General features: G+C 44.4%; 2 long non-coding RNA genes across 3 annotated transcripts; both read right to left on the bottom strand.

Annotated features, from left to right (window-relative positions):
• Positions 1 to 4,711: 4,711 nt before the first annotated feature.
• LOC136459156 (uncharacterized) lies at positions 4,712 to 7,123 on the bottom strand. Its single transcript, XR_010760149.1, has 4 exons — positions 6,539 to 7,123; positions 6,133 to 6,457; positions 4,916 to 5,181; positions 4,712 to 4,838 (listed from the first exon to the last, which is right to left on the bottom strand). It is a non-coding gene; the product is annotated as an uncharacterized lncRNA (long non-coding RNA).
• Positions 7,124 to 9,401: 2,278 nt separating this feature from the next.
• On the bottom strand, positions 9,402 to 13,792 carry LOC136459157 (uncharacterized). 2 transcript variants are annotated; one of them, XR_010760150.1, is made up of 4 exons: positions 13,105 to 13,792; positions 11,698 to 11,980; positions 11,200 to 11,288; positions 9,402 to 9,757 (listed from the first exon to the last, which is right to left on the bottom strand). It is a non-coding gene; the product is annotated as an uncharacterized lncRNA (long non-coding RNA). The 2 variants fall into 2 exon arrangements; XR_010760151.1 differs by lacking the exon at positions 11,200 to 11,288.
• Between the last annotated feature and the right edge of the window lie 1,658 nt (positions 13,793 to 15,450).

Below are 15,450 nucleotides of genomic sequence, written 5' to 3' on the forward strand. Positions count from 1 at the left end.
CCAGTCAAAGCTAGGCCCGGGTCCATGGGATGGGGCCATGCATGCATCTCGTAGGAGTCGTAGGAGCACTGCCTGGTAGTGGTCACTGTCGAGCCTTGCACCACCTGGCCAGCAAGATCCACTTCTCAGGGGTTATCTGTTCGACCGTTCGCATACAAGTGAAACTATAGACTGAAGGAAACCGTGATCTTTGATGGCTCGCTGGATGTAAGAGCTTACCGAACTAATGATATTATTAGTACATACAATTTAGTACATATTAGATGATACTAATATATTTTAAAGAATTCTAAGGCATAATAAAATAAAATAAGTACTTTAAGAGTATAGGTGCAAAAAATAAAAATTATTGTCATAAACTTGTATTATTTTTATGTCACGCAACATATCTTGATACATGCAATCAATACAATGTATTTTCTCAGCTAGACTAATAAGATACGATCAACCAAACAGTGAAACCAATTACGCCCTATATTTATTGGAACAATGAAACCGTAGGCACAAGGTGTCTGTCCAATTGAGTTGTGTTGCAATCCACGGGTGTGTTTGGTTGTCGGAGAAAAGTTGCATCGTATTTCAATCCTGCACGTGAGAATGCAAGCTATGACACTTTAAGTAGCAAACTAAATGCGCATCTTTCTGCAATCTGCATTATACGGCCCAGGAGATGCAAGCAGCCAAGCATCAAGCATGCAAGTGGGTCATAATTTATCGAGCTAGAAACTGACCCAAACTACCCAATATATTTTGATTGGTTTTTGGGTCGATCCAAAACCACGGAGCCTAAAACTACAAACAAGGTTCCTTAGAAACAATATACTCCCATTGGTCACCAGTGTCATAGGCTCCGTGGGTTTGGGTCGACCTAAAAACCCACGGAGCCTATTATATTGTAGTATTTTTAAGCGTATATTTTCCTAAGAAAAAAACTAGATAATTTGTTGAAAAATTATTCTATAATTTTTTGGAGAAATTCTAATTGTTCCTAAACTATTGCAAGAGTCTAATTTATCTCTATCGATGTTGATGTGACAATCAAGTAGGATGGCCAATATGGCAGCATGTCATTACCTGCTAAACTGATTTTAAAACTGCTTATAGAGATAAATCGGATCATTTCCAAAGCTGAAAATTTAAAAATCTGATTTTACAATTTAAAAAGGCAAATAGAATTTCGTAACCGAGAAACATCAAAAGTTTCTTCTCTATCTTTTTTCTAGTGACTGCAGACCTACTACCGCTAATAGGATAACACTTAACAGTGAGTGGTTGCAGCTACCTCGTTGACATTTGACAAGGGTTCATACTCCATGGCCCACGGACGGCGGCGTGCAGGTCTACAGGAGGGAGTAGCCTTTTTCCACGTTCCCAGCTAAGGGCTTTTTTTTTTTTTGGAACGCAGGATTAGAAGAACATAGGAATCACACTATAAAAGAGCGAATCTTTTTGAGGGGGCTCTCCTTCTATAATAACCGTTCGATCTATAAGCCGTGCTATATGAGCTCTCCGTTGTGCGTGATCTTACTCTTCCTCTATAACAACCGTCGATCTACACGTCGTGCTATATGAGCCCTCCGTAATCCATGATCTTACATGTAAGATGTAATACTCCTATTCAATCTCAAATACATCTCATAAGTCACGTTTATTTAGGTATATGAGTCAAGTACAACTTCTATCCTTGACCTGAACTATCTTTTTTTTTCACGTTTATTTTAGGCCGATCCGACTCCTAACTCTGTTGGACTCCTCACCTTGGCTGCCTCTATCTGCATGTTACGTGCACAGTTCAGACTCTACGCCGACGTCCGCGTCATGCAGGTCTGCTCCGAGTCCGATCTGCGAGAGAACCCGTTTAACCTCGTTCCCAGCTATTATTTTTAAATTTCCCAACTACTATTTTTAAATTAAAAAAATAGCTTTTACTATATATTTATTAGTCATATAATCATTATCATCACACATCTCACACCGTAAAAGAGCGAGTTTTTTTTATGGGGCTCTCCTTCTATAATAACCGTGTTATACGTGATCTTACTCTTTCTCGATAACAACTGTTTGATCTACATGTCATGCTATATGAGCCCTCCGTCATCCGTGATTGACTTGAACCATTTTTTTTTCACGTTTATTACTAGGTACATGAGTCAAGTACGATACCACATTGTGAATAAACAGCAGCTACAACATGGAGGTGGAAATAAAATCAAGACACACACAACAACAATTCACATGTGAGGGACAGACAATCCCTTAAATCTAAATAATGTATGACAAAAAGGGTGAAAAACAAAAATCTAAACATGTTTCTAAGAAATAATGGAAAAAAAGATCTCGTGCATGTGCTTTATCCTCTACTTTATGTGGCCAAAAAGGAAAAAAACATAAAGTTATGTTTTAATGGACCTGTTAAATAAATTAATGCTACACTATTTAAGTCATAATAATTTTGCATCTACATACGCTTGTTTATTTATATCACATTATTTTATATCTATTCATTGAGGCGCAATCTTATTACGTCATTAATAAAGTCATAGCCACTCACATTGTTTGTGCGTGCCAACAGTAAATGTTGGGTAGCCAAGTATGAAAAGGAGCTCACTCCAAGATAAGTGCTTCTTCTCCGACCTGAGCCTCCGGTAGCACAACTGAGACCACGACCGGTTCTCCACCCATACAAGGATGGGGTTCTCCACGCATACGAGGATGGATTGACAGAAGTATGGAAATAGGATAAGATAGGGGCAACATGAGCTGTTTAAGGAGGTGTCAAGTCAAAGTGCAACAATATATGCAGCTAAGGCATCCTAACGCACAAAACAATTTAAACCTTGTTCTACACGACTTGATCAAATCGATCAAGCACTTGCCATCTACCTTTATTGTATATTGTCAAATCAATTGAAATATCCATTACATTTGAAATTTTTTTAGAAACATGTGCTTGTCGCACATGCATATTTGCTAGTAGGAGAAACGCACGGATAGGATAAGATTGCAGGTGAGAAATAGAGGATTAAAACCGTATGAAACTTTGGGTGCTTGTTGTTTGGATGGGCACATGAAGTCTGTAGGAATGGAAAACTTAGGAAACTTAAATCACCTATTCGTATCATATTAGCCAACTATATATTTGGTTGGTAATGTCATTAGAAAGAAATGGAAAAGTAGATAGAATGAAGCCACTTACAAGTGGGGCCACTAGTACTTCATGACCATAGCCTGAGCTAGCTGTGCGATCCTACTATACAACTCGATCTTATCCCTTCCCCGTCGTTTTTATCCACTCATTTCACTTTATGCCCTGTCTCTCAGCGTCGTTGCCAGCAGCAGGCAGGACGCGCACGCGACCGCGCGAAGCTGCAAGCTCGAGTGGCAAACACGGCCCGGTGGTGCCGCAAGCTGACGGACAGGCGACGACGAGTTGCAGCGGCGTGCGCGACGACGACCTCGAGCTCGCACTGGGCGGGCGGGCGGGCGACGACGACGAGTTGCGGCGGCGGGCAGCGGCAGGCGGCCGGACCAACGCGACAAGCTCCGTTTGCTGTTTCTTTTGGCTTCGTCTATGTCGTGCTTGAGGAACTGCGATGAACTCAATCGAGCGATGTGGTTATCCTCGGTCCAGCGCGAAGGAATGGAAAAAAAGAGGTCAGCGTGGATGTTAGTTTTCCTCAATTTTTCCTCTGGAATGGCTAGTATAGGAAGGTTTCCTCCGTTTCTCCTACGTCCGTTTCCTGCGATCCAAAGGGGTGAACAGTGCCCGAATCCTTGGGATCTCGAATCCTACGTTTCACCTTGAGCCCTAAGAGCAAGGATAGTAACCCAGCCGGCAGCCGGCTAAATATAATGCCAGGTGTGTTAACACCTTCACTAGTATAATGGCTTGCTTTATCGGTGTGCCTGGGTACATGTGCATGACATGCAAAGAGCAGGCGCACAACGAATGAGATTCTTCGGTACAAAGCAAAACGCCAGTTTTTCGGTCACCGTCGGCTGGGAGCAGGCGTTTTTTATCTCGTGGGACGTGCTCAGCCGGGCGGTAAGCAAAGCACCAGCTCACGTCTCTCTCTTTCATTGTCTCTCATCCAGGAAGGATTTTTCTGACGTGGACTCGTATACAGCCCGCTTATGTGGCTTTATTATACTTGCTCTAATTCGCAAGAGGCGAGTACCGAAGAGGCCTGCAGTCGCGCGGGCCTTTGGTTTGCGGGGCGGGCTAACTGCGCGTATGGGCAGGCCCGCACCCAGCATCTTTTTTTTTACTGTCTAAACAAAATTTTTGATACAACATACCAGAACATTGAACATTGAGGTATTTTTGTTCCGGAAAATTCTACGGATAGCAACAATAAGGGCAAGCTCTTTATAAATAGAGCGCTGCACCTTTTTTATTTGCTACGCTTTCTTTTCTCCTCTTAATAAAACTAGTATAATGCCCGTGCTAACGCAACAGATTTATCTTGGAGACGCACATGAAAACAACCAATGTTTTTTTTTCATAGTTCAATTTTTACACAATATCTTTGAGCATGTACTCGACATAATTTTGGTCGAGGTAAACAATAGCCTGTTCGGGAGGCCGTATCGTATCGTGGATTATTTACTGCTGGCTGGTTTGGTGTGAGAGGAAAAACACTGTTCCTGGCTGGAAATTTACGATCGTTTACGAGCAAGCGAACAGGCTGATATCATTATCATTTTGAGTCAGTGACGCATCGTGAAAAAACAGTGCCTTTGAGGTCATGGACTCGTGAAATATTGTGGCCAAAGAGAAGACTTTCCATCACCGTCAAGTCGATCTTTATCTCGGTGACTTGCCTAATTTGCTTATCCTGAACAGGCAAGTGAGTCCAGATGAAAAAAAGCTAGAAAAACAAATTGAAATCAAACACAAGCTCGATATAACTACCTGATAGATTCCCAATATCTTAGCAGGGCAAGTTTGGCTTCCAGTGTCTAGAGAATGGTAAACGTGCTTAAAGTAATCAGGGGCAAATTGAATAAATGATGATTAACTTTGTTTTCTTGACCTGCTTTATGATGGACCTGTCATCCATTGTCTTTGCAAAATAGGCCTTCCTCTTGTTGTTAACAAGAAATACAGATGATTGTTTCTTTCCTGTTTCAAGGGGTATCACGCAGAGCTTGTACTTGCAGTATGGAATCTATGGTTAACTGCGCAAGAAAATATCCAAGCATAAATAATTTCTTCAGAAAAAGTATTGACATGAACAAGATATGGCTGCAAACAAAATGAAAACACAATGTTTACAGAGGAAAACTAAATGGAGACACCAAACAAATAGAAGGTGTTATGAAAAAAACAAGCATTAACGATTGTAAGTTATATCTACCAGTCTAGAAATGAGCATTTGGGACATTGACAACACAATTGTAATAAAATTCCCAGAGAGCTACAATAACCCTACACATGAGGCTACTACACGATCGCCCAAAGCTACAATAACCCTACCACATGAGCGCTCCTATCTCCCGCAGAACACATCGCTCATGAGTGTCAAAACCTAGATGCAACCGCACTTACATGTTCCTAAAAAATGATTCATTTACAAATTACAATTCCAATCTGCTTCTGACAATAGTATCCCAATAGCAAAGCTAGCATTCCAATGTTATCATAAACCTTATCTCACTGAAAACGTTGTAAAAGATTACTGTAGAAGCATCAGTCAAACTTTATGCACAAATCAAATTTTGGATTAGTACATGTTAAGTAAACAGCCTGAACACTTCTAAAAAGCAAAAATGACAGTTTCCCGATAGCTAAAAGCAAAATGATAAAAATCTCAAATCACTTCTAAAAACTAAACTAAATGCATCTTAGAGCTTGTGAACATCAGATATATACATGCTGGACGAAAGCCACTTCCTTAGCATCAATATCGTCAGTAATCCTGTATTTCATGAAAAACTGTCACATACTGTACAGCCTCAGTGCTCAATCTAGCGAAAGCATGAAACACTAATCACGAGTCCGCGAACCTTTCTAAATAAATTGTAACAAAAAAAGATCTGCAGCCCGCAGGGCAAAGGCAGGAGTATTAACAGCACAGTAAGTGTCATCTTCTCTACACAACTTTTTTAATATCCGTGCAGAACACTAACCTATGCCAGATGGACGGAATTGCAATCTGCATCATCTTTTCAATACAAAATCTACATCAATTTGTAGATTTCATTTTCAAGAAGGCCATTGGTATATTTGTTTATGTGTTCCTTGTTGGATGAGGTCCCAGTCCTAGTCAGAGCAAATAAAATGGTTTTCTTTGCTCTTTGGTTGTCCTTGAGAAGATCCTTCCAAATCCCAGTGCCAACAGGATCATATTGTCTTGAGGCCACGAGAGTGCCAGGATGGCATCAGGGCACATGGCAATTGGCAAACCGCAATGGCCGGCTAGCCGGCTCCATCATCTGGAAAATCTGCCACATGCTGCATGCGTAGCTCAAAGTCTGAAATGATTCACTCTCAGTTGAATTGAAAACAAAGAAAAGGAGCTAGCACAAGACTCACCAGCGACGGATGGGGAGCAGAACAAGCCGCATCATGTGCAGAAGGAGGAAGCAGCGGCTCCTCGGGACGGGAGGCCGGACTGCGGGAGCTGCCGAGGGCCCATGGAGGCGGCCAGGCCTGCCTCTCGTCATCTTCAACCTTGAGTCCTCGACTCCCCTAGATTGAGTGCCGCACGGATTGGGATCCGCCCAGAGGGGACCTTGCCCTATGGGTGGGTCCGCCCACACTGTTGCGTCGCCGTGCTTGGGGCTTCTGGCGTCGTCGCCCGTGTGCGCCGCCGCGCTGGGGCGCCTGAGCTGGGACGCCCCGCCAGGACGCCGAGATGCCACGACCGGGCCTGCCCCCACCACGGCGCTGTCGCGCGGGTGCGTCGCCACGCTGAGCCGCCCTGCCGGGATGCCGCGACGTCGCGACCAGGCCTACTCGCGCCTCTGCGCGCCGTCGCGAGGGTTGCGACCTCGCGGCGGGGGTTGAGGACGGTGCTCTCAGCGCGACCTCGCCGTGGTCGGGGTGGCGCTAGGCGGCTAGGAAGCTATGGGGGCAGAGGGAGGAGGAGGCACCACGACGGGGGCAAGGGCGGCGGCGGCGGCGGCGTTCTAGACGGACGAAGCCTGTGCGCGGAGGAGAAGCATCGGGATGCTGTTTTCTTTTTTTATTGATAGGCCGCCGCCAGGAATCGAACCGCGGCGGGTGCGGGCGGCACGTGGGGTGGGCGATCGTTCGGAGGGCGACAGAGAGCAGACACACTAAACATGAGCCGTCGGATTTGGATGAGTAATGAGAGAGAATGGCTAAGAGATAATCTGATGCATCTGTTTTGATGGTGTTATATTTTTTAGGTGCATTCATGGATGTGGATGTAGCATAGGTTATGACTGTGGAGCAGGCATTTATTGTGTGGCTGTAGATTTATTCTAACTGGTGTATTATATGGTAGGGTAGACTAGGACGGATTTTTATACAATATAGAAGAACATTGAGATTTTTTTTGTACTAGAAAATTCTACAGATAACAACAGTAAAGGCGAACTCTTTATAAATACAGCGTTGCACCTTTTTTTTTTTTTGCTTTACTTTCTTTTCTCTTGTTAATAAAACTAGAAACATTCTCCGTGAGTGGCTACGAAAATTACGGATTAGTGAATTGTGTGACACTATGACGTGGGTCATGCTGACATGGACATTATAATTGTATGTGATGTGGATTTTAATTGTATATGATAATGCATTGCCTAATTAAACAGCTTACATATTAAGATAAATAGCTAGTGGGGTTTACAATTATAAGAGATATACATTTTTAATAAAATTTTAGTAGAGAATCACACCCTTCCTTTCGCTCACCGCTCGCCCCACAATCTTTCCACACCCAAAGCCGCTCTCGCTAGTCTACACATGCCGCTCGCCCTAAAGCCAACTTGTTAATAAAAGGATCACACTCCTATTCCATAAAAAAAATAAAAAATACGGCGCTCTACTCTTGCTCTCGCTTTCTTTTCTCCTGTTAATAAAACTAGGACATATTTTTGATACAACGTACAAGAACATTGAGATATTTTTGTTCTAGAAAATTCTACAGATAGCAATAGCAGGGGCGAGCTCTTTATAAATACAGTGTTGCACCTTTTTTTTTTGTTTGCTGCGCTTTTTTTTCTCTCCTGTTAATAAAACTAGAAGCATTCCCCGTGCGTTGCTACGGGAATTGCGGATCAGTGAATTGCGTGACACGATGACGTGGGTCTTGCTATCGTGGACATTACAATTGTATGTGCTTATGGATTTTAATTGTATATGATAATGGATTGCCTAGTTGGACAACTTGTATGTTGAGATAAATAGCTAGTGGGGTTTATAATTATAAGAGCATCTTCAAGAGATTAGCCAAAAAGACTAGCCAAATTTACTGATTTAGGTACTTTATAAAATAGATTTGACCAAAAATATTAGAGTACTCCAACAGACTCTATAAAGGATGGCTAGTGAGGTAGGTTATCCAAAAGTAGAGAGCAAATGAGGTAGAATGGAGAGCTACTAAATTTAGAGAGTCATTTACAGAGTTTGTTGGAGACATTTTCCCTTCAATAATAGTCATATTTACCTCTAGAAAACGATTTTGCTAATATCTTGGAGATGCTCTAAGAGATATATATTTGTTAACAAATTTTTTTAGTAGAGAATCACACCCTTTCTCTCGCTCGCCGCTCGCCCCGCGACCTTTCCACACCCAAAGCCGCTCTCGCTAGTCTACGCATGCCGCTCGCCCTAAAGCCAGCCCATAAATAAAATTTTCCAGTAGGGGATCACGCTCCTTCTATTCCATCAAAAAATAAAAAATATGGCACTCCACTCTTGCCCTCGCTCGCCTCCAACCTTTCCACTCCCAAAGCCTCTCTTGATCATCTACTACTTAGCTCGCTCGCCGCTCGCTCCCAAAGCCGCTCACTGCTCGCCTCTAAAGCCAGCCGGTAACCATGGACCCCGACAATGACTCTTCTCTCATCAACACCTTCATCACCTACTCTAACCTGCAGACGACGCACTAGGGCAAGGGCGGCCATGCGCTGCTGAGGATGCGGGTCAACGCCGGTGGCTCGGACCGAGCATATGCTGGTCAAGGGTTTGACGCCATCGCCACCATGGCCAACCACCTTGGCATGAACGCCACCATTAGGGACTGCGTCAAGGACGTGTACAAGAAGATGGTAGAGGCGGACCGCATGAGGCCGAAGAAGCCGAACGTCATGTATTATATCGCCTGCCTCTACATTGCGTGCAACAAACAATACGCTAAAAAAGAAGGTGTCCATGGTGACCAGCACGATAGATGTCAAAGAGATGGCTAATCATATCAAACACGCTTAGACTGAACTCTGAAGAATATCACAATCTCAGACAAATAAAAAGAGTTAATCCACAGCCAAATAACTTATGGCTACAAAATGGTACAATTATCTGCATAAAGTTTAATAACTTATGGCTACCAAATGAAGTTATCTGCATAAAGTTCAAGTTATTGAACTACTGATTACTGAACCACTGCATAACACCCATGCCTGTTGTCTCCGTTGTCTCCAAATAAAAACTAATTTGCATCGACAAAGAAAAGCACTTGGAGTTGAGAATGATCTTAAACAACAACTTAAATAAAGCTTCCTCTTCTGAATGATCTTCCCTGTGATCAACACTCCCAAGGTCCACAATTATCGAAGATATGTAAACCTATAACAAAATAATCTCACTAAGAATGCAAAAAGATGGAACTTGATATAGATTTTGCAAACACTTGTGAAATGCAAGCATACAACAAAGACAACAGAGATGTGCGAGTCTAAGGTAGGTTTTAACTCTACTACTGGTTTCGTAGACCCTATGTAAAAGCAACAGCGGTTTGGATTTGAATCCGACTCAATTTGTATTGACCTAATTTGATCTCTGACCCTCTGTATTGAACAAAGCCAAGACTTGACTATGTTGGACTATATAGGCTGTGCTTTTTGACCTCCATCATCCATAGGATTTCTCAAGAATGAGACATTTCCCATGCAGGTTCATATATGCCCCCTGACGAGATCCTAACATATGGGTTCCGCCATCTCGACCCTACAGGGGGCTCCACGATGCAGCACTCTGGGCGTGGCTTTGTCGGCCGCTCCCTCGATAGGGTCATGCACGGGGCGCATGACACAAGAAGAGAAGCTCTCCGCGCGTCAGCCCCTCGAGTCGACCTCCCTTGCCACCAAGAAGACTCCACAAGGTGCACCTGGGGGAGGCCGGTCCAAGCCAACACAACCTGGCACTCAGCGTGTCAGAACAGGCCAATCGGATGACGCCCAGGGCTTCTTCGGCTCCACAACACCGCCACAGTCCACAAAGCACCGCTACAAGACCCTCCTGGACTCCGGCGCATATAGACCATAGGCTCAACCCCCCAAACCGCTATGTACCCGACCTATCTCGGTATATAAGGGATAAGGTTGGATATTAGGGGGAGCACGATCCTAGACAGATCATTCCATTCCTCATCGATCCGCTCCTGCTCAGCACGGAGAGCAGATCAACCCAGAGAGGGGCACCGAGAGCTCCTCCACCGCACCCATTGTCTTCCTCTCCGATGAGAGGAAGGCTCCACCGGCGGCGAGGCAACCTCATGATTAGCACCGAGCTAACCCTCTACCAAATCTCTCTCTACCTCGTGTACACTATGTTGTAGCCCCCCGATTTTGGGTGCTCTTGAGTATAAGGATCATCAGCTGCAGGACGTAGGGCATCGATTGGCCCGAACTAGGATAAATCGTTGCGTCCTCTCTGTGATTCTTGTGTTCTTGAGTCCACCCGAGCTACTGGAGACACGTACTCTGACACTGACTCGAACAACAATGCTTGTCGCGGTTCCGACCCCGTGACACCCCCGAAACAAAAACTCCAAGATATTAGATATATATCCGATGCTTTTTTCTGAGAATTTCTTATGTCCTAGATTATATGCACATAATTATCACAACCAGTTGAGAATTTTTTAGTAATAATAACATAGTACTCCCACACACTATAATGACATGCATGGTGCTTTTATAGTTAACTAAAGTTGAATGCAATAAGATTTTCTTTCAATGCAAATTCACTTCAAAATCCATGTCATGTTGGAGCATCATAGTTTTCACCTTGAATGCAAAGCTAACCGTTACGCCTATGAAGTAAGGTCAGATGTTTGATCACTCCTTAGGTCGAAATTTATCAAAATCTTGTACAACTGTAACAACAACCGAATTAAGAACATCAAAACTTTATAACAAGAGAATTAAGAAAGTATCAATGCATATCCAACCGATCACTGTCATTAGGAGTTGAACCAGAACGGATTTTGTCAACCAACTCAGTGACTCTAGACCTTAATTTGCACCATTCCAAATGTTTCTTTAGAGGACTGGTTCGTATGCTTTGTTTTTACTTAGATAATCATGAGAATGCATACATTTGGCCCGAATGACCTCACCATTTGCAATGATAGGTTCAAATTCCATCCCGTAAACAAACCTCGGTTTCCTAGATGTACTATCTACTATAGAGCCTATATAGTTGAAGTCAAAATCTATCATGTGACCTCTTGCGCATACGTTGCAAAAGTAGTACTATAATCAACAATAGAAATTGTTACTTACCACATGAATTTCGAGAATTTTGAGTTGTCATGCTTCTAGGGGACCTTAGTGTTGGAGACACTTGAATCTGATTGATTATCCTAAAAGTGGGAGAACCAACCAGACACCTTGCTCTCTTCGTCCGATCAAATCTTGTTGATCTAATTGTTGACTCTTGTTCGCTTGACTGTTTATTTTAGGGCTGCTTGGCCCTAGCATTATGACCTCCACTAGTGGAGTTCTCGCTGAAGGAGAACCACCAAAGAACCCTTCCTCAATTCCCAGAGTAGCAGCGACTGAAGAACTGTCCATAGTGTGAAAAACAAAAGGTTGACTTATGTGACAGCAGCAACATGGAAATATAAAAGTTCTCTGCAGAGACTACAAAACTACTAATGAAGTGCAGCAGCAGATATCCTCAACTTGCAAGGCAAACATTCCCATTGCAGAGCTGTCTCAACGACATCAAATCTGCTTGCTTAGGCTTTTTTAGTACTAATTAATATAAGTACAAAACAAGCAAGGTGGGCCTGACACGTGGGCCACCTCAAGCTTTGGAGGGCCCGCTACAAGTATGACATGATTATTAGACAGCGAGAGGCGAAATTTTATTTCTTGACACATCTATCATCACACATATTAATAATGAACAATATGTAAATTTTCAGCACAACTGATCCATCCATCTCTGCAATTGGAAATAAGCTAAGCTCATCCTAAGAGAAATATCGTCTAGAGAACAGTATTACATTTACATGCAGTTTTGGGGTATATATATGGTGACGACCCAACTTTCTTAACAAAATTTAGCTTGAGGATATATATACCCAAAAGAAAAATTCTAAGGAGGCTTTATTTTGAGAAAGAGTCCCATCGCAAATGCACGTGCAGATAGCAGGATAGTCAGTGGCTTGTGGTGTGGGAAATAAGGCCTACCTATTGCTAACTAATGCATCTCTTTAGACGGGAAATTCATCTTCAACCATCAGTTGTTGCCATTCTACAACTACAAGAAAAATCTAGACCCAACGACCCTGAAATCTTCTAACTCTACAACCATAGAAAAACACAAGTTCACTTCAGACAGACACTGCAGCTAAGTTCAGTGCTTGTTTAGCAAGCTTTTTACTCACACTAGCAATCTAGCACCAAGGGCTCAAGGTAGTGAGTAGCAATCTAGCACAAAGAACTGACTTCAGAATGCGTTCACAAGAACTGACTTCAGAATGCGTCCACAAGAACCAAAAGCGCATCACGCTTCTCCTATTCTCCAATCTCCCAACTTTCAATTGAGTAAAACTAGAGAATAAATGCATCATGCGCCATATAGAGATCCAAGGGAGTCAAGGCCTATTACCAAGAAATCTGGCCTATTACCAAGAAATCCTTACACATACAGAGATCTGAGGGAGAGAAACCTAGACTCACCTCCACGTTGAGCACTGGGTGCAGCGGCATCGCCATCACCGGCGCGTGAGGTAGAGACATGGTAGAGATCGATGTGGAGAAGGACTGTCGATGGAGGACCTAGGGAGTTATGCGGGTGGAGCGGACGGACGGGGCAGCAACGGACGGGCGACGCGGCGGCAACCGGGAGGCGCGGTGGGCCGGCACGGTAATTCGGGCACGGCGGCTTAGGTTGGGTTACCCACGGAGCACAACACCGTTTAACACCAAGAACAGTGGGTCGACCCAACGAGTAATAATAACACCGTATTCTTAACTTTTGGGTTACAGGTCAAATAGGTCAACCCATTAAAACCTGCATCGCAAATGCTAGCGCGTGGGCGACTAGCCCTACTCACGCCCTAGAGGAGAGACGTGAATGCCAAGTGCGAGATGATGCGCCGATGCACTTTTTCAGTGGTCGGACCGCGAGCCAGCAAAAGCCTCACGTGGGTCAGTCGCAGAATCGCAGACTCGCAGTCCCAGCTCCCGACGTCAGCGTTGGCCGCATCGGAGATCGGACTCCCGATGATCGCCGCACGATCTCTTCGTATCTTGCCATGCCCAGCTTTTGTCGCCTTCGCCTAGCGAATCTCTTGATGGTTCCACCGTGCATCCGTCCCCGTCACATCCGTTCATGTCATGGTGGTGCATGCGACTCATGTTTCCTATCCTAATAGAGAAATATAAATGTGTCATGATATAATTCCACGTTTCGCCCTCGTATTTGCTCTCCCAGCGAGACCGCACGCGACTCGTGGAATAGTTCTCAGGCAGGATCACAAGACGAGCTCAACGCGGGTCCTCTGGTGGGGGGCGTCTATGGTAGAGATATTAGTGTGTGTTTGATTGGATAAGTGAAATAGGTTGGTACCGTTCTATTTTCTTTGGTTGAGTTCATCTCATCTCGTGTTTGATTACAGAGATAATATTATCTCAGGTTGTTATCTTTCGAAAAAAAAATTATTTTTGGTTTTGTGCACGGTCTACAGACAAATAAATGTGAACAGAGGATTCTAGCACATGGGACCGCATTATCTTCTTTCTCTTCTCTTCTTTCACTAATTCTCTTCGCCCACGCTTGCTCACTGTGGATGCATGCTCACCCGAGCCCACCGGTCGAGCTGCGCCATAGACTCACCGCCCGCGCTGCGCCCTAGCTCTGCCTACACTGGACCTGAAGCTACGCCGCGCCTCCAACCTCACCACCAGAGCATCGTCCCTGAGCGTTGCGCCCTTGAGCTCCGGCCACTTGCTCCGAAGTTCCGCCACGCCCTCGAGCTCGTCCCCGGAGCTCCGTCGTGCCCTCGAGCTCCACACACCCTCGCCACTCACGGAGCTCCCTAGGGCGCCGCGCCCCTGAGCGCTTGGCGCTTGCCCATGCGCTCGAGGAAGAAGTTGATTCGATCAATTTTGTCCATTTTGAAGGAGTGGGATAAACTTGGATAGAGAGGGAATATTCCCTTGTGGATTGAACCCAACCCTCCTGGCCCCTAAATCAAACACACTGAAAAATATAGGTTCAATCCAACATAACCCCTTTCAACCCCAAAAGCAAAGACATGCTTATTTACTGGCATCGAAGAAAATGGTTGAATAGTTACTTAAAAGTATCTTTTTCATACTTATTATAATTATTTTTTAAACAAATATAGACATGCTTATATATCGGCCTTGCTTTTACTTGGAAGAAATATTCGTGACCGATATTATTTGCATCCGACTCATTAAGTATTAGGCGTCTCACCGTAGTACCGTACCCTCTTTATGGAATGAGAAGTGTGAAAGAAAACAAGGCCTCTGCCGCCCGCGCTGCTCCACTTGTCGTGACGAGTCGGCAACTCTGTGCCTGTCGCCTGCTGCAGCAATTGGCGTAAACACCGTCAGACCAGGCCAGGGCCAGGAGCGCTCGCCACTGTTCTCGTACCAGCAGCTCGCATCAGTGGCCAGTGCGGCCTTGGGTGCCGGGGTGGCCGTGGGCCCCGCGGTCCGCCTGCGCTGTCCATGCAGAAAACCCTGGCCGTGTTTAGTTTCAGCAAGTTGGAATTTGGAGGTACGGTAGCATTTTCGTTTTTATTTGATAATTAGTGTTTAAACATGGACTAATTAGGTTCAAAACGTTCGTCTCGTAATTTCCCACCAAATTGTGCAATTAATTTTTTTTTATCTATATTTAATGCTCTATACACGGATCGCAAATATTCGATGTGATGGCTACTGTAGCACTTTTTGGATTTTAGGTTACTAAACATGGGCCCTGTCGCGTTGCCCATCAACAAGACGGTGGCCAGCCGGTCGCAGACCGCCGCGCCCGCCGCCCGCCCGCCG

This window comes from Miscanthus floridulus, chromosome 6 (genome assembly GCF_019320115.1).
Source record: "Miscanthus floridulus cultivar M001 chromosome 6, ASM1932011v1, whole genome shotgun sequence".
Classification (NCBI taxonomy): Eukaryota; Viridiplantae; Streptophyta; class Magnoliopsida; order Poales; family Poaceae; genus Miscanthus; species Miscanthus floridulus.